The 22,278-nt window shown below is 40.2% G+C and overlaps 1 protein-coding gene across 7 annotated transcripts in view; it reads left to right on the top strand.

Annotated features, from left to right (window-relative positions):
* The window catches only part of GCNT3 (glucosaminyl (N-acetyl) transferase 3, mucin type), a 145,992-nt gene that overhangs the window by 23,431 nt on the left and 100,283 nt on the right, over positions 1–22,278 (top strand). The window contains exon 2 of one of the 7 annotated variants that reach the window (XM_055537780.1): positions 6,554–6,816. The exons of the other annotated variants lie outside the window; for them this stretch is intronic. The gene's annotated coding sequence lies outside the window, so the exon portion shown is untranslated. The remainder of the gene's footprint in view (positions 1–6,553; positions 6,817–22,278) is intronic. 7 annotated transcript variants of the gene reach the window in all.

Raw genomic sequence — 22,278 nt, 5'->3', positions numbered from 1 at the left:
TGATGGCAATTCAAGAATCGAATAAATCAAAACACAGCTGTAGGAAGTGGCAGGAACATATGGGGACTATGAGGATCACACTAGGCTATGTTCAGGTGGGAAAGGCAGTTTGGTAATGGTAGGGCTTTGCATGTTGAAAAGAGGTATTTGGACTTGACTTGATCTAAGGCAATGAGCAGTCCTAGAAGATGAGGGTGGGTTGGGAACTCATAGAACTGCAAAGACCTTTCTGTGTCCAGGTGTGTGTGTGTGTGTGTGTGTGTGTGTGTGTGTTGGCCCTGGCTCACTCCTTAGAATGTCATTGCTAAAGGGGCATACAGGCCAACTCTTTTGTGTGAAAAGATAACCAAGACCCAGAGAGAGTGAGGCTGTTGTTCCAAGGTATGTTAGTGGCAAGCGCAGGTGTGGAGACACACCCGAGCTGTGTGACTGACTGACATGCTCCACCCTCACTGTCAACATGCTGAAGGCTTGTAACATGACAGCTTGGAAAAAGCACTGAGATTGGTATTGGGAAGTCAGGGTTCCAATTCCAGCTCTGCCCTGGCTGTGGCTTCCATACCCTCCCAAGATTGGCAGCTTCTGTATTGAATTACTGGGTTAGGGCATATGGCTTGTTTTTCCTGTCTATCTACACAGTCTAAATCCCATAACTCTGTTTTGAAAAGCCCCTTTGTTCCATAGTAGCTTATTTAACTCAATCCAATAGTGGCTGTAGATGAAAGAGATCTTACTTGATGTTACAGAAGAAATTTGGGTTTGGAAAAGGATTAACTGCCTTATTCTTGGTTATTCAGTGAGTTGTGAAATGGGGTCAATTCAGTTCAGTTGCTCAGTTGTGTCTAACTCTTTGTGACCCCATGGACTGCAGCATGCCAGGATTCCCTGTCCATCACCAACTCCCAGTGTTTGCTCAAACTCATGTTCATCAAGTCAGATGTCTCCTGTCATATCAATAAACAAGGATGTCACAGCTGTCTGTGATTCTCGTCCTCCAAATGTGAATTTCTGAGCCATGCCAGCAAGCAGCAGCCACGAATTCCTGAGCCATCCTGACAAGCAGGTCACTTCTTACAGAATTTAAGGATGTCACAGTCATCAGTGATTACAGAGCCCTAAGGCAAGTTCCAGAAAAAAACATCTATGCCAAAGTCTTTGACTATGTGGATCACAATAAACTGTGGAAAATTCTGAAAGAGATGGGAATACCAGATCACCTGACCTGCCTCTTGAGAAATCTGTATGCAGGTCAGGAAGCAACAGTTAGAACTGGACATGGAACAACAGACTGGTTCCAAATAGGGAAAGGAGTACGTCAAGGCTGTATATTGTCACCCTGCTTATTTAACTTATATGCAGAGTACAGCATGAGAAACGCTGGGCTGGAGGAAGCACAAGCTGGAATCAAGATTGCCAGGAGAAATATCAATAACCTCAGCTATGCAGATGACAGCACCCTTATGGCAGAAAGTGAAGAGGAACTAAAGAGCCTCTTGATGAAAGTGAAAGAGGAGAGTGAAAACGTTGGCTTAAAGCTCAACATTCAGAAAACGAAGATCATGGCATCTGGTCCCATCACTTTATGGCAAATAGATGGAGAAACAGTGGAAAAAGTGGCTGACTTTATTTTTCTGGGCTCCAAAATCACTGCAGATGGTGATTGCGGCTATGAAATAAAAAGACGCTTATTCCTTGAAGAAAAGTTTTGACTAACCTAGACAGCATATTAAAAAGTAGAGACATTACTTTGCCAGCAACGGTCTGTCTAGTCAAGGCTATGGCTTTTCCAGTAGTCATGTATGGATGTGAGAGTTGGACTATAAAGAAAGCTGAGCACAGAAAAATTGATGCTTTTGAACTGCGGTGTTGGAGAAGACTCTTGAGAGTCTCTTGAACTGCAGGGAGATCCAAGGAGTCAATCCTAAAGGAAATCAGTCCTGAATGTTCATTGGAAGGACTGATGCTAAAGCTGAAACTCCAATACTTCGGCCATCTGATGCAAAGAGCTGACTCATTGGAAAAGACCCTGATGCTGGGAAAGATTGAAGGCAGGAGAAGGGGATGACAGAGGATGAGATGGTTGGATGGCATCACCGACTCGATGGACATGAGTTTGAGTGAACTCCGGGAGTTGGTGGTGGACAGGGAGGCCTGGCATGCTGCAGTCCATGGGGTTGCAAAGAGTCAGACACAACTGAGCGACTGAACTGAACTGAAGGCAATTCAAGAAAGAAAATACCTCTGTAAAAATGCAGGATGCTGGCCCTACATAGCTGAGATGCATATGAAAGAAATGACTTCAATAATCCTGGACTCTTACATCTTCCCATACATAAGAAACGCCAAATTCCTTAACCTGCTATCTGGTTTTCCTTACTTAACAATAATCATTGATGTTTAGACTACCTGCCCCCTTTGTTGCAGATTTATATATAGCCTTGTCTCCTTCTCTTTCTTCCTCTACTGCTACTTGGGATGCTGTCTGCTGGGCTTGAAGTCCTAAGATTTTTCAACAAATAAAATAGTCTCTACTTCAGTATGTGACTATATTTTAAGTTGACAGAGTAAAGAGCAAAACCCAAGGATTAGCTTACACTTACATAGCACTTACCATGTAGCACAGATGGTAAAGAATCTGCCTGCAATACAGGAGACCTGGTTTCAATCCCTGAGTTGGGAAGGTCCCTTGGAGAAGGGGATGGCAACCCACTCCACTATTCTTACCTGGAGAATTCCAAGGACAGAAGAGCCTGGCGGGTACAGTCCATGGGGCTGCAAAGAGTCAGACAGAACTGAGCAATTTCTTACCAGACAAGGATTATGTGACTTGCTCTCCATCATTCACTGAGTAAAGAGCAAAACCCAAGTTTTGGACTCTTTGGCCACCTCATGCGTAGAGTTGACTCATTGGAAAAGACTCTGATGCTGGGAGGGATTGGGGGCAGGAGGAGAAGGGGACGACAGAGGATGAGATGGCTGGATGGCATCACTGACTCGATGGACATGAGTCTCAGTGAACTCCAGGAGTTGGTGATGGACAGGGAGGCCTGGCGTGCTGCGATTCATGGGGTCGCAAAGAGTCGGACATGACTGAGCAACTGATCTGATCTGATCTGATCATTGCTATTTCCATTACACCACAGAAATGAAAGAAGGCATTTCACTTTAGCCACCTCTTAGTTGACGTGTCCTCCAAACAAGATCCAACCACACCTAAGTAGAGGATAGCATGGATTTGCCCCATAGGATGTGCTCAACACTGTTGGTTAAACAAGAGAGAGGGAGATAAGTAAAAATATTTTTGGAGAATAAACTCTGGGCTATCTGGCCTCTTTCCAGTTTATTTTCTTGCATTCCTTTCCAATCTTTTCACCTAACCTTGTTGATATGCTTTGTTTCTGACTCTGGTATGGTTATTAAGCTCATGGGGAGAACAATGTATTCATAATGTCATCACAACCTTTTTTAACTACTTGTATTTTCAATGGAGATTGGCCATTGTATAATATTTTGATGGATTTGAATAACTCAGTGGGAGGGTGGGAGGAGGGGTGTGTTGGGGGTAAGGAAGGCATTGCAAGAATGAATTGAATGAGTTGTTTGGTATTGTAAACCAGCTTCTTGGTTACCATAATCTTGTGAAGAATTTAGTGGAATTTCTCAACCGTGAGCTTTTGGTGAAAGGCAGGTGGAACCTCAGTTGATTCATCTGGAAGCCTGGAAAACAGTACTGACTTGGCATTCTTAGGGCTTTGGAGGCTGGCCTATTACTCAGGGTACACCTTTCCTGATACTTGACAGGGGAATCTGTGTGATTTTCCTTCATTCCACTTAGAGATGAAGAGATACTTGTGTATTCTTGGCACTTTGAGGGCATAGAATGTGGATAACTTAAAATCTCTTCTGTACAATAAATTCTTTAATTTACTGTTGGGAGGCTTAAAGTATTAAGCAAAACTTTGCTGACAAAGGTCCGTCTAGTCAAAGCTATAGTTCTTCCAGTAGTCATGTATGGATGTGAGAGTTAGACCATAAAGAAAGCTGAGTGCCAAAGAATTGATGCTTTTGAACTGTGGTGTTGGAGAAGACTCTTGAGAGACCCTTGGACTGCAAGGAGATCCAAGGAGTCAATCCTAAAGGAAATCAGTCCTGAATGTTCATTGAAAGGACTGATGCTGAAGCTGAAACTCCAATAGTTTGGCTACCTGAGGCGAAGAGTCAACTCAATGGAAAAGACCCTGATGCTGGGAAAGATTGAAGGCAGGAGGAGAAGGGGATGACAGAGGATAAGATGGTTAGATGGCATCACCAACTCAACGGACATGAGTTTGTGCAAGCTCCAGGAGTTAGTTATGGACAGTGAGGCCTGGCATGCTGCAGTCCATAGGGTCGCAAAGAGTCAGACATGACTGAGTGACTGAATTGAACTGAAGTAGTTAACAATGGATTATTGACTAAACAGAAGATAGTAGGTGATAATCTAGGAGAATATTAAGTTGGATACACATCTCACTTTATTGACGAAGATAAATTCTAAGTGGGTTGAAGATTTAAATGTTAAAAAGGGAAATCATAAATGTACTAGAAGAACATATGGTAAATTCCTTTATATGTCTAGAGTGGGGAAGATATCTATAAATGTGACTCAAAAGTCAGAATCCATAAGGAGAAGGTATATAACTTTGAGGGAGGGAGAGTAGGAGACAGCGAGCATCTGCAATTAGCAAAACATACACTCTAAGAAAAGAAAAAAAGCAAATAGCAACACGGGGAAAAATAGCTCCAACTCATTTCACAGAATAAGAGTAAAGAGCTAATTTCTCCAATATGGCAAGAACTCCTAGATACCAAGAAGAAAAGGAATAAATCTCGTAAGAAAAATGTGCAAAGAACATGAACCTTGAACAATAGTTGGCAGAAAAGGAAACAAAAATGCTCTAAAATACATGGAAAGATAAGGCTCAACTTTACACATAATTAAAGAGAGAAAATAACACTATGCTTGTAAGATATAGTTCGGGCCAAGGCAGAAAAGAAGGAGAGATGGAAGTAAGTTACCTTTATTAAGGCAAGGAGGGGAGACATTCGGCCTAACGACCAGGCTGAGCGTGAGAGGGATCAGGGAGGCTTCATATTTAAAGGGAGGTTTGTGGAAGTGATAAGGGAAACGTTAGTCATGCGGGACGTTTTGGGTAATCTTTAGTTGAGGTGGCCTTTGTAGTTGAATGGGGTAGGGTGGGAGGTTTTGGGCAGGGGGTGATAAGTCCCAAGTAGATGCAACTGGCCCAGAGTATCAGGGTGGACCTAAAGTTCGGATTTGTTTTCCCCAGAGTTAGATGATTCAGCAAGGGCCTTTGAGACTGTTGTTTTCTTTTCTAGGCCCAAGGACTCCTTCAATGCTGATATACCAAATTGGCAGAAACTGCCACGTTGAGTAACACACTACTGACAAGGCAGTGGGGAAATGGGCATTTTTAAACATGGCTGGTAGAAGTGCAAATAGGTTCTATGCTGACAATATCAAAGTTACAAATGCACACTCTCCATTACAGCAATTCACTTTTGGGGGGCTTTATCCTCTAGATATATGCACACTCATGTGAAATTTAGTATACAAAGATACTCACTGTAGCATTCTTTGCAATAGAGAAAGATTAGAAACAAATCAAATGTCTTTCAGAAAAGGACTAGCCCTGGTACACAGATACAGTGTAAAACTATGCAGCTGTAGAAGAGAATATTTATGTGGCAGGATCTCTAAGATCTATTAATTAAAAGAGCAAACAACCCAGGTGACAAATATCAAGGTAGGAACCAATACTAGGCTTTTAATAATAATATTTTGATATGACCTGTGAGTGAAAGTGAAAATTGTTCAGTCTTGTCAGACTCTTTGCAACCCCATGGACCATACAGTCCATGGAATTCTCTGGGCCAGAATACTGGTGTGGGTAGCTGTTCCTTTCTCCTGGGGATCTTCCCACCCCAGGGATCGAACCCAAATGTCTCCCACATTACAGGCAGATTCCTTACCAGCTGAGCCACCACGGAAGCCCAAAATTACTGGAGTGGGTAGCCTATCCATTCTTCAGTGGATCTTCCAGACCCAGAAATCAAACCAGGGTCTCCTTCACTGCAGGCAGATTCTTTACCAGATGAGCTACCAGGACATGACCTGTATATCCATGTAGAAAATGTTCCTATATTAGGAGAGGAATTAAAGAAGTTCCACATCAGAGAGGATATGGGAACCACATGGCAGAGGAAAAGGGTGGGTGGCCTGTAGGATTTTTCAGTGTATACCTTAACCACTTGTACAGTGCTGTGACGTGCAGAAAAGAGCAGAATGTATAAGGCTGTGCTAAGTTATTACAAAGTAAACACTGTGAAATTACTATCCAGATCAAGAAATAGAACCCTGCATCACCACATGAGTCAGTCCTCTCCTCCACATCATGACCTGTCCCTCAAGGTAGCTACTATCCTAACTAATTGGTCAACACTTCTTGCCTTATAGTTTTATCACCTATGTATATATCACATGGCTTCTCAGGTGGCACTAGCGGTAAAGAATCCACCTGCCAGTACAGAAGACGCAAGATATGCAAGTTCGATCCCTGGGTTGGGAAGATCCCCTGGAGAAGGAAGCAGCAACCCACTCCAGTATTCTTGCCTGGAAAATTCCACGGACAGAGGAGCCTGACAGGGTACAGTCCATGGAGTCACTTAGAGTCAGATATGATGAGTGACTGAGCACACGTGCATCTCTAAGCCCTGGTGTTCATGGAGGTACTGGATAACATCATACGCTTACGGGTATGTTATATATCTTTTTATAATGAGCTTCTTTGCTTATTTTATTTAAGATCATATTGTACATAGGTATAGTTTTTTACTTTTATTGCTGGGTATACTATTCCACTATGTAAATATGCTACAATTTATATATTCTACTCTTGGTGAATATTTGAGTTGTTTCCTGTTTAAGGCTATGATATTGTGATATATAACAAATATGTGTTTGGTATTTGTGGTTCCTAGCTCATTGTTTTCCAAACCCTTGGAATTTTCTGAGGAATAAGAGCAATGGCAGTGTGTTTTTTTGTTCTAATATTTGTTCCCTTGTTCGTGGTAGCTTCATAAAGGCAAAATCGGTGCCTTGTTATTCATAACAAGACCCCTTCTACCACAACTGGTTTTATGTTAATGAGTTGAATTTGGGAAGCACCTTAAGAATAGGGAATAGTTGTCAGGCAAGAAATCATATATTTAGAGCTTTTGAATTTTCAGTCTCCTTTCTACCTCCCCTGTTCCATGACCTCCAGGGAGGGGAGAGGGGTTGAAGATTGAATCAATCACCAATGGCCAATAAGTTACTCAACAGTGCCTATGCAATGAAGCCTCCATAAAAACACCAAAGGGGGGTGAGCTTCCAGGTTAGGCAACCAGAGTTTCCACATGCCACCATGCAGGCTTTAAAGTTCCATGAGCACAGAAGCTACTTTGTTGAAGACTCACTCTGTATACCTATTCACTTGGTTCTTGATTTGCATCCTTTAATATCCTTGATAATAAACCAGACATCTAGTGAGTAAACTGGTTTCCTGATTTCTATGAGCAAGTTTATTAATTGAACCCAAGGAAGGGGTTGCAGAACCTCTAATTTATAGCCAGTTGGTCAGAAGCAAATGTGGGTTTCTAAGTATCATATGATGTAGAGGGCTATCTTGTGGGACCAAGTCTTTAACTTGTGGAATTAGATACTATCACTGGATAGATTGTGTCAGAATTGAGTTGAGTGGTAGGACACACAGCTGGGACTGGAGAATAGCCTGGTGGTGTGGGGACCCCACTCTTGCACTGAAACTGAGTGTGCAGAATTTACAGGGGCTGTTGAAGTTAAGGCCCCTGAGAATAATTGTGTATGTTATCTTGGTGAACATGTACACACATTTCTGAGGGTTATATACTTAGGAATGGAATTGCTGAGTCAGAGTGTGAATATCCTCACTTCAGTAGATACTACCAAAGTGTCTTCATAGTGGTTGCACCAACTTACAGTCCAACCAGCCGTGTAGCAGAATTCGTTACTTCACATCCTCACCAAAACTTGCTGTTATCCTTTAAAACTTAAAGCCAATCAGCAGTGTGGTGGTTTTCATTGGATTTTCCGATCACACATGAAGCTCAGCACATTTTCATGTTTATTGGCCATTTGGATATCCTCTCTTGTAAATACCTGGTCTCTTACCATTTTGCTCCTCTTAATTTCTTGTCTTTTTTTCCTCACTGTGCAAAGAAATGTCATGTTATATTGCAAATATTATCTTCACCTTTGTGGCCAGTCTTCACATTCATTCTTCCAGCCTCCCTTTCTTCTCTTGGTAACATATGCATAATGTTCTGTACCTTGTCCTTTAAAAGTATAATTGAGCTGTGAACATTGCAGGGATTAGGGGTGCCTGCTCCCCAGTTGAAAATCTAAGGGCTGCTATCTGTCTCAAAAATGAAGGAATTGAAAAATGACTCACTCAAGGGCAGGAAGCTGAAGCAGTTTTGATAGAATCAGGATTCTAACTCTGCTTCTTGTGGTTCCACATTCTGTGGTCTCTCATCAAACAAACTTTGCCACACAGTTGACTTGTGTTCATCTGTAAAATGAAAAAACAGGTATTTAAATTTATTGGAAAATACTTCACCTGTAAGTGGACGTCAGCAGTTCAAACCCATGTTGTCCAGGGGTCAAATGTGTATCCTCAGGATCTTTCCATTCTCAGAAAATAAACTCCCTCCTGCTTTTTATAGCTATAATGTGTTCTTACAGCAATTTACCATAATTGATTTTAATTAGCTTTAAACTCTACTGATAGACGTAGAAGTGTTTCTACTACTTGCCAACTATTTACTAAAAGGAACACTTTAATAAGTCTTATCCTAATACATTTGTTATGTGTATTGACATACTACTTCCTTCCGTAGGATGAGTTCCTAGAAGTAGCACTTTAGGTCAGAGGAGGTATAGTTTTCATGTTGATAATTAGTGTCACATGCTCTCTGTAGAGAGAGTTCCTTACCTTCTGGACAGTCTCATCTGTGTGTTCTGTCATATTTTAATTTTTAAAAATCTAACAGGGAACGGAACAAATGGTACCTTAATGTAGTTTTAAACAACTTTACTATGGCATGGCTGATATAAAATAGTGCAGATATTCAAAGTGTGCAATTTAAGTTTTGATTGTCAACATTTGTGAAACCATCACCACAATCAAGCGAATGAACATGTCCATCATGCCCCAAAGTTTTCTCCTGTTCCTTTCCTTCACTTTACTTCCTCACCCCTTCCCTCCCTAAGATACCAGTCTCTGTAGACTGCGTTGTTTGTGCTGAGTTGCTTCAGTCATGTCCAGCTCTTTGCAACCATATGGACTGTAGCTCCCTGGGTTCCTCTGTCCATGGGGATTCTCCAGGCAAGAATACTGGAGTAGGTTGCATAGCCTGCTCCAGGGGATCTTCCCAACGAGGGATCGAACCCGCATTTCCTGTGATTCCTTCATTGCAGGCAGATTCTTTACCACTGAGCTACAGGGGAAGCCCCTGTCACTATAGATACAGTGAGGTCCTTAATCGATCAGTTGTGTCTTACTCTTTGTGACCCCATGGACTATACAATCCATTGAATTCTCCAGGCCAGAATACTGGAGTGGGTAGCTTTTCCCTTCTCCAGGGGATCTTCCCAACACAGGGATCAAACCCAGGTCTCCTGCATTGCAGGAAGATTATTTACCTGCTGAGCCACAAAGGAAGCCCATCACTATATATCAGTTGCAAATGAAGTCGCTCAGTTGTGTCCAACTCTTTGTGACCTCATGGACTGTAGCCTACCAGGCTCATCCCTCTGTGGGATTTTCCAGGCAAATATACTGGAATGGGTTGCCATTTCCTTCTCCAGGAGATCTTCCCAACCCAGGGTTTGAACTGGGGTCTCCTGCATTGTAGGCAGACGCTTTACCATCTAAGCCACCAGGGAAGTCATATATCAGTTGGGATTTATCAATTTGTCCATTTACCTGTTGATGAACATTGGAGTTTTTTCAGGGTTCTTTTCTTTTTTTCTTTATTATTACAAAAACTGTTATCAGCATTTGTGTACAGTCATTGTATGGACATGTGTTTCCCTTTATTCTGGGTAAATATGTAGAAATGAAATGGATGGATTATATCATAGGTATATAACTTTTTTTTTTATTTTATTTTATTTTTAAACTTTACATAACTGTATTAGTTTTGCCAAATATCAAAATGAATCCGCCACAGGTATACATGTGTTCCCCATCCTGAACCCTCCTCCCTCCTCCCTCCCCATTCCATCCCTCGGGGTCGTCCCAGTGCACCAGACCCAAGCATCCAGTATAGTGCATCGAACCTGGACTGGCAACTCGTTTCATACATGATATTATACATGTTTCAATGCCATTCTCCCAAATCTTCCCACCCTCTCCCTCTCTCACAGAGTCCATAAGACCGTTCTATACATCAGTGTCTCTTTTGCTGTCTCGTACACAGGGTTATTGTTACCATCTTTCTAAATTCCATATATATGCGTTAGTATACTGTATTGGTGTTTTTCTTTCTGGCTTACTTCACTCTGTATAATAGGCTCCAGTTTCATCCACCTCATTAGAACTGATTCAAATGTATTCTTTTTAATGGCTGAATAATACTCCATTATGTATATGTACCACAGCTTTCTTATCCATTCATCTGCTGATGGACATCTAGGTTGCTTCCATGTCCTGGCTATTATAAACAGTGCTGCGATGAACATTGGGGTACACGTGTCTCTTTCCCTTCTGGTTTCCTCAGTGTGTATGCCCAGCAGTGGGATTGCTGGATCATAAGGCAGGTCTATTTCCAGTTTTTTAAGGAATCTCCACACTGTTCTCCATAGTGGCTGTACTAGTTTGCATTCCCACCAACAGTGTAAGAGGGTTCCCTTTTCTCCACACCCTCTCCAGCATTTATTACTTGTAGACTTTTGGATCGCAGCCATTCTGACTGGCGTGAAATGGTACCTCATAGTGGTTTTGATTTGCATTTCTCTGATAATGAGTGATGTTGAGCATCTTTTCATGTGTTTGTTAGCCATCTGTATGTCTTCTTTGGAGAAATGTCTGTTTAGTTCTTTGGCCCATTTTTTGATTGGGTCATTGATTTTTCTGGAGTTGAGCTGTAGGAGTTGCTTGTATATTCTCGAGATTAGTTGTTTGTCAGTTGCTTCATTTGCTATTATCTTCTCCCATTCTGAAGGCTGTCTTTTCACCTTGCTAACAGTTTCCTTTGATGTGCAGAAGCTTTTAAGGTTAATTAGGTCCCATTTGTTTATTTTTGCTTTTATTTCCAATATTCTGGGAGGTGGGTCATAGAGGATCCTGCTGTGATGTATGTCAGAGAGTGTTTTGCCTATGTTCTCCTCTAGGAGTTTTATAGTTTCTGGTCTTACGTTGAGATCTTTAATCCATTTGGAGTTTATTTTTGTATATGGTGTTAGAAAGTGTTCTAGTTTCATTCTTTTACAAGTGGTTGACCAGATTTTCCAGCACCACTTGTTAAAGAGATTGTCTTTAATCCATTGTATATTCTTGCCTCCTTTGTCAAAGATAAGGTGTCCATATGTGCGTGGATTTATCTCTGGGCTTTCTATTTTGTTCCATTGATCTATATTTCTGTCTTTGTGCCAGTACCATACTGTCTTGATAACTGTGGCTTTGTAGTAGAGCCTGAAGTCAGGTAGGTTGATTCCTCCAGTTCCATTCTTCTTTCTCAAGATCGCTTTGGCTATTCGAGGTTTTTTGTATTTCCATACAAATTGGGAAATTATTTGTTCTAGCTCTGTGAAGAATGCTGTTGGTAGCTTGATAGGGATTGCATTGAATCTATAGATTGCTTTGGGTAGTATACTCATTTTCACTATATTGATTCTTCCAATCCATGAACATGGTAGATTTCTCCATCTGTTAGTGTCCTCTTTGATTTCTTTCACCAGTGTTTTATAGTTTTCTATATATAGGTCTTTAGATTCTTTAGGTAGATATATTCCTAAGTATTTTATTCTTTCCATTGCAATGGTGAATGGAATTGTTTCCTTAATTTCTCTTTCTGTTTTCTCATTATTAGTGTATAGGAATGCAAGGGATTTCTGTGTGTTGATTTTATATCCTGCAACTTTACTATAGTCATTGATTAGTTCTAGTAATTTTCTGGTGGAGTCTTTAGGGTTTTCTATGTAGAGGATCATGTCATCTGCAAACAGTGAGAGCTTTAATTCTTCTTTCCCAATTTGGATTCCTTTTATTTCTTTTTCTGTTCTGATTGCTGTGGCCAAAACTTCCAAAACTATGTTGAATAGTAATGGTGAAAGTGGGCACCCTTGTCTCGTTCCTGACTTTAGAGGAAATGCTTTCAATTTTTCACCATTGAGGATAATGTTTGCTGTGGGTTTGTCATATATAGCTTTTATTATGTTGAAGTATGTTCCTTCTATTCCTGCTTTCTGGAGAGTTTTTATCATAAATGGATGTTGAATTTTGTCAAAGGCTTTCTCTGCATCTGTTGAGATAATCATATGGTTTTTATTTTTCAATTTGTTAATGTGGTGTATTACATTGATTGATTTGCGGATATTGAAGAATCCTTGCATCCCTGGGATAAAGCCCACTTGGTCATGGTGTATGATCTTTTTAATGTGTTGTTGGATTCTGATTGCTAGAATTTTGTTAAGGATTTTTGCATCTATGTTCATCAGTGATATTGGCCTGTAGTTTTCTTTTTTTGTGGGATCTTTGTCAGGTTTTGGTATTAGGGTGATGGTGGCCTCATAGAATGAGTTTGGAAGTTTACCATCCTCTGCAATTTTCTGGAAGAGTTTGAGCAGGATAGGTGTTACCTCTTCTCTAAATTTTTGGTAGAATTCAGCTGTGAAGCCATCTGGACCTGGGCTTTTGTTTGCTGGAAGATTTTTGATTACAGTTTCAATTTCTGTGCTTGTGATGGGTCTGTTAAGATTTTCTATTTCTTCCTGGTCGAGTTTTGGAAAGTTGTACTTTTCTAAGAATTTGTCCATTTCTTCCTCGTTGTCCATTTTATTGGCATATAATTGTTGATAGTAGTCTCTTATGATCCTTTGTATTTCTGTATTGTCTGTTGTGATCTCTCCATTTTCATTTCTAATTTTATTGATTTGATTTTTCTCCCTTTGTTTCTTGATGAGTCTGGCTAATGGTTTGTCAATTTTATTTATCCTTTCAAAGAACCAGCTTTTGGCTTTGTTGATTTTTGCTATGGTCTCTTTTGTTTCTTTTGCATTTATTTCTGCTCTAATTTTTAAGATTTCTTTCCTTCTACTAACCCTGGGGTTCTTCATTTCTTCCTTTTCTAATTGCTTTAGATGTAGAGTTAGGTTATTTATTTGACTTTTTTCTTGTTTCTTGAGGTGTGCCTGTATTGCTATGAACTTTCCCCTTAGGACTGCTTTTACCGTGTCCCACAGATTTTGGGTTGTTGTGTTTTCATTTTCATTCGTTTCTATGCAAATTTTGATTTCTTTTTTGATTTCTTCTGTGATTTGTTGGTTATTCAGCAGCGTGTTGTTCAGCCTCCATATGTTGGATTTTTTAATAGTTTTTCTCCTGTAATTGAGATCTAATCTTACTGCATTGTGGTCAGAAAAGATGCTTGGAATGATTTCTATTTTTTTGAATTTACCAAGGCTAGCTTTATGGCCCAGGATGTGATCTATCCTGGAGAAGGTTCCATGTGCGCTTGAGAAGAAGGTGAAATTCATTGTTTTGGGATGAAATGTTCTATAGATATCAATTAGGTCTAACTGGTCTATTGTATCATTTAAAGTTTGTGTTTCCTTGTTAATTTTCTGTTTAGTTGATCTATCCATAGGTGTGAGTGGGGTATTAAAGTCTCCCACTATTATTGTGTTATTGTTAATTTCTTCTTTCATACTTGTTAGCATTTGTCTTACATACTGCGGTGCTCCCGTGTTGGATGCATATATATTTATAATTGTTATATCTTCTTCTTGGATTGATCCTTTGATCATTATGTAGTGACCATCTTTGTCTCTTTTCACAGTCTTTGTTTTAAAGTCTATTTTATCTGATATGAGTATTGCTACTCCTGCTTTCTTTTGGTCCCTATTTGCATGGAAAATCTTTTTCCAGCCCTTCACTTTCAGTCTGTATGTGTCCCCTGTTTTGAGGTGGGTCTCTTGTAGACAACATATGTAGGGGTCCTGTTTTTGTATCCATTCAGCCAGTCTTTGTCTTTTGGTTAGGGCATTCAACCCATTTACGTTTAAGGTAATTAGTGATAAGTATGACCCCCGTTGCCATTTACTTTATTGTTTTGGGTTCGAATTTATACACCATATTTGTGTTTCCTGTCTAGAGAATATCCTTTAGTATTTGTTGGAGAGCTGGTTTGGTGGTGCAGAATTCTCTCAGCTTTTGCTTGTCTGAAAAGCTTTTGATTTCTCCTTCATACTTGAATGAGATCCTTGCTGGGTACAATAATCTGGGCTGTAGGTTATTTTCTTTCATCACTTTAAGTATGTCTTGCCATTCCCTCCTGGCTTGAAGAGTTTCTATTGAAAGATCAGCTGTTATCCTTATGGGTATTCCCTTGTGTGTTATTTGTTGTTTTTCCCTTGCTGCTTTTAATATTTGTTCTTTGTGTTTGATCTTTGTTAATTTGATTAATATGTGTCTTGGGGTGTTTCGCCTTGGGTTTATCCTGTTTGGGACTCTCTGGGTTTCTTGGACTTGGGTGATTATTTCCTTCCCCATTTTAGGGAAGTTTTCAACTATTATCTCCTCAAGTATTTTCTCATGGTCTTTCTTTTTGTCTTCTTCTTCTGGGACCCCTATGATTTGAATGTTGTAGCGTTTAATATTGTCCTGGAGGTCTCTGAGATTGTCCTCATTTCTTTTAATTCGTTTTTCTTTTATCCTCTCTGATTCATTTATTTCTACCATTCTATCTTCTAATTCACTAATCCTATCTTCTGCCTCTGTTATTCTACTATTTGTTGCCTCCAGAGTGTTTTTAATTTCACTTATTGCATTATTCATTATATATTGACTCTTTTTTATTTCTCTAAGTCCTTGTTAAACCTTTCTTGCATCTTCTCAATCCTTGCCTCCAGGCTATTTATCTGTGATTCCATTTTAATTTCAAGATTTTGGATCAATTTCACTATCATTATTCGGAATTCTTTATCAGGTAGATTCCCTATCTCTTCCTCTTTTGTTTGGTTTGGTGGGCATTTATCCTGTTTCTTTATCTGCTGGCTATTCCTCTGTCTCTTCATCTTGTTTAAATTGCTGAGTTTGGGGTGTCCTTTCTATATTCTGGCAGTTTGTGGAGTTCTCTTTATTGTGGCGTTTCCTCGCTGTGTGTGGGTTTGTACAGGTGGCTTGTCAAGGTTTCCTGGTTAGGGAAGCTTGTGTCGATGTTCTGGTGGATGGAGCTGTATTTCTTCTCTCTGGAGTGTAATGAAATGTCCAGTAATGAGTTATGAGATGTCTATGGTTTTGGGGTGACTTTGGGCAGCCTGTATCTTGAAGCTCAGGGCTGTGTTCCTTTGTTGCTGGAGAATTTGCTTGGTATGTCTTGCCCTGGAACTTGTTGGCCCTTGTGTGGTGCTTGGTTTCAGTGTCGGTATGGAGGCGCTTGATGAGCTCCTGTCAATTAATGTTCCTTGGAGTCAGGAGTTCCCTGGAGTCAGGGTTTGGACTTAAGCCTCCTACTTCCAGTTATCGGTCTTATTTTTACAGTAGTTTCAAAACTTCTCCTTCTATACAGCACCATTGATAAACATCTACGTTAAAGATGAAAAGTTTCTCTACTGAGAGGGTCACTCAGAGAGGTTCACAGCATTATATGGAGAAGAGAAGAGGGAGGAGGGAGTTAGAGGTGACCCAAATGAGATGAGGTGGAATCAATAGTGGAGAGAGTGGGCTAGCCAGTAGTCACTTCCTTATGTGCACTCCACAACTGGACCGCTCAGAGATGTTCACGGAGTTATACAGAGAAGAGAAGAAGGAGGCAGGAGACAGAGGTGGCCAGAAGGATAAAAGGGGGAAATGAAAAGGAGGGAGACAGATCCAGCCAGTAATCAGTTCCCTCAGTGTTCTCCACCGTCTGGAACACACAGAAATTCACAGAGTTGGGTAGAGTAGAGAGGGGTTAGGGAGGAGATACAGGTGACCTGGTGGAGAAAATGGAGAGTCCAAAGGGAGAGAGAGCAGTCAAGCCAGTAATCTCGTACCCTAGTGAAAAATGGGTCCTGAAGATTGGGTTCTTAAAGGTACGAAATTGGTAACAAATACATAAAAGCAAAAATTAAAAATCTAGAGTAGAGTTTGGAATTTCAAAAATGCGATGTTAATGAAAAGAAGAAGGAAAAGACAGAGAGAAAAAACGAACAAAGAAAAACAAACAAGGTTGCGAAAATTATAAAGAAACTACAGGTACAAAATTGATAACTAATACCAAAAAGCAAAAATTAAAAATCTAGAGTAGAGTTTGGAATTTCAAAAATACAACGTTAAAAAAAAAAAAAGAAGAAGAAAAATAAAGAGAGAAAACAAACAAACCAACAAAAACAATGTCACAAAAATTATAAAGAAAATACAGGTACAAAATTGATATCAAATACCAAAAAGCATAAATTAAAAATCTTGAGTAGAGTTTGGAATTGCAGATACACGATGTTATATAAAAGAAGAAGAGAAAGAAACAGAGGAAAAAAAAAAGTCACAGAAATTATGAAAAAAACTATAGGTACAAAATTGATAACATATACCAAAAGGCTAAAATTAAAAATCTAGAGTAGAGTTTGGAATTTCAAAAATACAATGTTAAAAAAAGAAGAAAAAAAAGAAAAAACAAAAAAAAACACGGTCAAAAAATTACAATATATATATATATGAAGTTTGCTGAAGAAGAAAAAAAAAAAATAGGGTCTTTTTTTTTTTGCAAAGTAATAGTTATAAAAGTGAAAATTAAAGGACAATAGAGGACTTAAATTTTTTTTTTAATTAAAAAAAAAAGAAAGAAAGATTGATCGTAAAAATAGTAAAAATATATCTAGGTCTTTCTCTGGTTTTGTTGTGAGTATTGTGGGTTCAGTTCATTTTTGGCTAGTTCCTTAGTCCGACTTATATTTCTCAAGATCTATAGGCCCCTTCCTATGTAATCCGTAGTAACCACAGGGTTTTAATCTATGGCCTGTAGCTTCCAAGGCGTTTCCCTCTGTTATAGCTTCTTCTGTTTGCTGGTCTCTTCAGTGTCTGGTTCCCGCCCCGACACAAAGGGGACGGTTGAGGACACTATTTTTTTTTTTAAATTTAGGCTCACTTGTTCAGCCGCGCTGTGGGGAGGGAGGGAGGGATGCTGCAAACAGATAACACTGGCCTGCGCCCACCGTGCCTCAGCCACACTGGGTCTGCCCCCGCTCACTGCGCGTGTAGCCTCCCTGCCCACACTGCTCGGGCTCTAGGTTGTTCCGCAGGGAACAATCAGAGGCCGGCCCTGGGCTGAGCTCCTAGGTCCAAGCCGCTCAGGTTCAGGCACTCTGGTAGTCCTCAGAGGTGCAGACTCGGTTGGGTCTGCAGCCGGCTATCTCTGTTCAGTCCTTTGTTCTGTGCGCGGGCCTGGCGGTGTCTTAGGTTAGGGCTGGCTTTTCGCGTGGTAGATATCCCACAGTCTGGTTTGCTAGCCCAAATTATTTCGCTCAGATAGCGCTAAGGACATTCCGCCCGATTCTTACTCTAAGGGACACAGCCCACGCCGCGCTTCCCTGCCCAGCCCCCGCTTGCTAATGCCATGTGCAGGCGTCTGCGCTGCTTCTCCGCTGGGGGAGTTACCGTAGGGCTCACAATCTGCGATTTTTAATTGTTTATTTATTTATTTATTATTATTATTTTTTTCCCCTCCCTTTTATGTTGCCCTCTGTGCTTCCAAATCTCGGCACAGATTCGGCAGTGAGAAGGTTTCCTGGTGTTTGGGAACTTCTCTCTTTTTACGACTCCCTTCCCTGGACGGAACTCCGTCCCTCCCTCTTTTGTCTCTTTTTTTTGTCTTTTATATTTTTTCCTACCTCCTTTCGAAGAGTTGGGCTGCTTTTCTGGGTGCCTGATGTCCTCTGCCGGCATTCAGAAGTTGTTTTGTGGAATTTACTTGACGTTTAAATGCTCTTTTGATGAATTTGTGGGGGAGAAAGTGTTCTCCCCATCCTACTCCTCCGCCATCTTGGCTCCTTCTTGGTATATAACTTTTTAAAGAAACTTCCAAGTTGTTTTCTGAAGTACCTGCACCATTTTTCTCATTCTCATCAGTTGTACTATTTTCATTCTCATTGGAAGTTCCAATTTTTCCACATTCTTAACAACACTTGATAGGACAAATCATTTTAATTTTTACCATTTTAATAGGAGTACAGAGGTACTGTGGTCTTATTTTACATTTTTCCTAAAGATTAAGCATCTTAGTGTGCCACTTTTATATCTTTCTTGGTGAAGTGTCTGGATCTTAAACCTATTTTATTTTTAAATTAGGTAGTTTTCCTACTGCTGAGCTGAGAAATTTTTTGTATAATTTTCTGATATGAAGTCTTTTAAAATACCTCCATAAATATCTTTCCTGTAGTCTGTGGTTTGTCTTTTCATTCTCTTAACAGAGTCTTGTATAGAGAAGGAATACTTAATTTTGAAGTCCAGTTTTATCATTTTTTCTTTTATATATTGTGCTTTCAATGTCCTATTGAAGAAATTCTTGCCTAACCCGGAGTCACAAAGATTGTGATTTCCTCTAGACAGGGTCGTTCTAAACTTTATATTTATATGATTTTGAGTTAGAGCTATGTGTCCAAGCTTCTTCTTCTTCTTTGATATATGGATATTCAGTTGTTTGAAGGTTATTTGTTGAAAAGACTATCCTTCTCCAGTGTACTGGCTTGGTGTATGTTATTGTTGTTTTTAACTTGGTTCATATGTACATGTGTTTTTCTGTTCTATTCCCTGATCTATCTTTCTATCTTTATACTAACATTAAACTTGTTTTCAGTACTGTAGCTTCAAGATAAGTCTTGAAATCAGATAGTGTGAGCTCTTCAATATTGTTCTTTTTCAAAGTTGTTTTGGCTAAGTTGAGTCCTTTGCATGAATTTTAGAATCAGCTTGATTCTTTCTACAAAAAGGCCAAGATTCATATTGGAATTGATTTCAGTGAACCTGTGTATCAATTTGGAAAACTAATGGTAATTGGTGCTTTTACCTTGTTACTAATAACCTTAGAAATTTTAAGACACTTTGAGTCCATTTACGTCCCACCTAACTTCCATGCTATTTTTGCCAAATGTTTAAGTTCTAATTCATTTAAAACCCCATGAGATGTAGCTGTGACTGTTTTATATCCATTTAGATTTATTGTTTTTTTCTTCCTTGTTCCTGTCTTCATTTCTTGCTTCTACCTGGGACTGAATTCTCCAGGTTTAAGATCATTCTTTAATGTTTTCTTTAGAGCTGTTAACTAAAAAATGTAGTCACAACCTGAAAGTGTTGCAGGAAGGAGGACCCTTCCAGGGCCCGAAACTGGGCTCTTGTCTAACACTTGGAAATGAATTGTCCGAGGAGACACATGTGCCAACAAAGCAAGAGATTTTATTATGAAAGGGCACCTGGGTGGAGAGCAGCAGGGTAAGGGAACCCAGGAGAACTGCTCTGCCACATGGCTTGCAGTCTCGGGTTTTATGGTGATGGGATTAGTTTCTGGGTTGTCTTTAGCCAATTATTCTGACTCAGAGTCCTTCCTGGTGGTGCACGCCTTGTTCAGCCAAGATGGATGTCAGAGAGAAGGATTCTTGGAGGTGGTTGGACATATGGTGTCTCCTTTTGACCTTTCCCGAACTCTTCCGGTTTGGTGACTTATTAGTTCCGTGTTCCTTAGCAGGACCTCCTGTCATAAAACAACTCATGCAAATGGTTACTATGGTGCCTGGCCAGGGTGGGCAGTTCCAGCCAGTGTGCTTCCCCTAATAAAAGTAGAGAGTTATTTTATTTGGTGGGAATGTTTAGGATTCTGGGCCCTGGAGACAGCATCTCAGTAGCTTGGAGAAAACTGCCTCAAGGAGGCAGGAGGGGAAGTCAGACCATTTACAAGTTTGCAACAAAGGGAGAAGGTAGTGTGAACATCAAAGGTCAGATATCAAGTTAAGGAATTTCGTGTTCTATGTATGGGAAAATGCAGTCCTCTGTGCTCACCAAAGTCATTCCTTTCATATGCACCTCAGCTATCTGGGGCCAGTCTCTTTTCCTAGTTCACCTTTTTTCTTGCATTCCCTCCAGCTTCTCAGCAGTCACAACGGGCAGTGGCAGCATCCCCTGGATCCAAGTTTTGGGAGCCCTCATTCACATTTGGAGGCCAGAAATCACTGATGGCAGTGGCATTTCTTGTTTATTAATAAGGCAAGAGATATTTTCATAGTCCCTCCCCATAGTCATAAATTTTACCATATTTGGGAGAGATTTCATGACCTTTTCTTTTTTTTTTTTTTTTTTGGTTCCAGGGTGCTGGGAGCCTCATCCCAGATCAGGTGAAAGTTCTCACTGATAAGTCACTCCAGGTGTTAATTTCTGGATTAGGCCCATTAATAAATAATAAAGGATTCTCTGGATCCTCTGTCTTGTAACCTAATAGGATCCAGGAGATATCTCCCTTGTTGCCTCTTCCCATATCTCAGTTCAGTTCAGTTGCTCAGTCGTGTCCGACTCTTTGCGACCCCATGAATCGCAGCATGCCAGGCCTCCCTATCCATCACCAACTCCCGGAGTTCACCCAGACTCACGTCCATCAAGTTGGTGATGCCATCCAGCCATCTCATCCTCTGTCGTCCCCTTCTCCTCTTGCCCCCAATCCCTCCCAGCATCAGTCTTTTCCAATAAGTCAACTCTTCGCATGAGGTGGCCCAAGTACTGGAGTTTCAGCTTTAGCATCAGTCCTTCCAGTGAACACCCAGGGCTGATCTCCTTTAGAATGGACTGGTTGGACCTCCCTGCAGTCCAAGGGACTCTCAAGAGTCTTCTCCAACACCACAGTTCAAAAGCATCAATTCTTTGGCGCTCAGCTTTCTTCACAGTCCAACTCTCACATCCATACATGACTACTGGAAAAGCCATAGCCTTGACTAGACAGACCTTTGCTGGCAAAGTAATGTCTCTGCTTTTCAATATGCTGTCTAGGTTGGTCATAACTTTCCTTCCAAGGAGTAAGCGTCTTTTAATTTCATGGTTGCAATCACCATTTGCAGTGATTTTGGAGCCAAAAAAAATAAAGTCTGACACTGTTTCCACTGTTTCCCCATCTATTTCCCATGAAATGATGGGACCAGATGCCATGATCTTCGTTTTCTGAATGTTGAGCTTTAAGCCAACGTTTTCACTCTCCTCTTTCACTTTCATCAAGAGGCTCTTTAGTTCCTCTTCACTTTCTGCCATAAGGGTGGTATATCTGGATATCTGAGGTTATTGATATTTCTCCCAGCAATCTTGATTCCAGCTTGTGCTTCATCCAGCCCAGCGTTTCTCATGATGTACTCTGCATATAAGTTAAATAAGCAGGGTGACAATATACAGCCTTGATGTACTCCTTTTCCTATTTGGAACCAGTCTATATCTAGAACCACACTATTTCAGTTATTTTACATTATAAATATGGTCTTTTTTGGTTATATATCATATAATACTAAAGACAACCATCTTATAAAATAAACAAATTACAAGTAATACAGCTAATAATGTGATTAAAGTTACAAATAGGGATTTAAGCCATGAAGTTTCAGAACCAAACCATCTTCCTAAAACAACACCCATAAGAGGATTTATATGGTATCAGATGCTGTAAGGATATCAAGGGCCATATGATTTTGTAAGACAGCTTTTCTCATCATAGTGATTTCAGAATTTAGTAGACTAATAATCTGGTTGCTATCATTTAGTGCCTTTTGAGAGAAATTTGTTAAGGCTTCAGTGTGAGAAATAACACTTTCAAATCCTACTAAAGACACAAAAATAGTTGCTAAGTGATCATACCAGTGAAATACAGATCTCTTGGCCCATTGGGTTCATATTGATAGTAAATTTGCTGGAGTCACATCTAAGTTTGTACGTAAGTAGCCTTGAGCCCAAAGGAATCCTAAAGTACACCTTC

Source organism: Bubalus kerabau, chromosome 10, assembly GCF_029407905.1.
Source record: "Bubalus kerabau isolate K-KA32 ecotype Philippines breed swamp buffalo chromosome 10, PCC_UOA_SB_1v2, whole genome shotgun sequence".
NCBI lineage: Eukaryota > Metazoa > Chordata > Mammalia > Artiodactyla > Bovidae > Bubalus > Bubalus kerabau.
The sequence above is the reverse complement of the archived record's forward strand: the minus strand, read 5'-3'. Positions and strand labels throughout refer to the sequence as shown.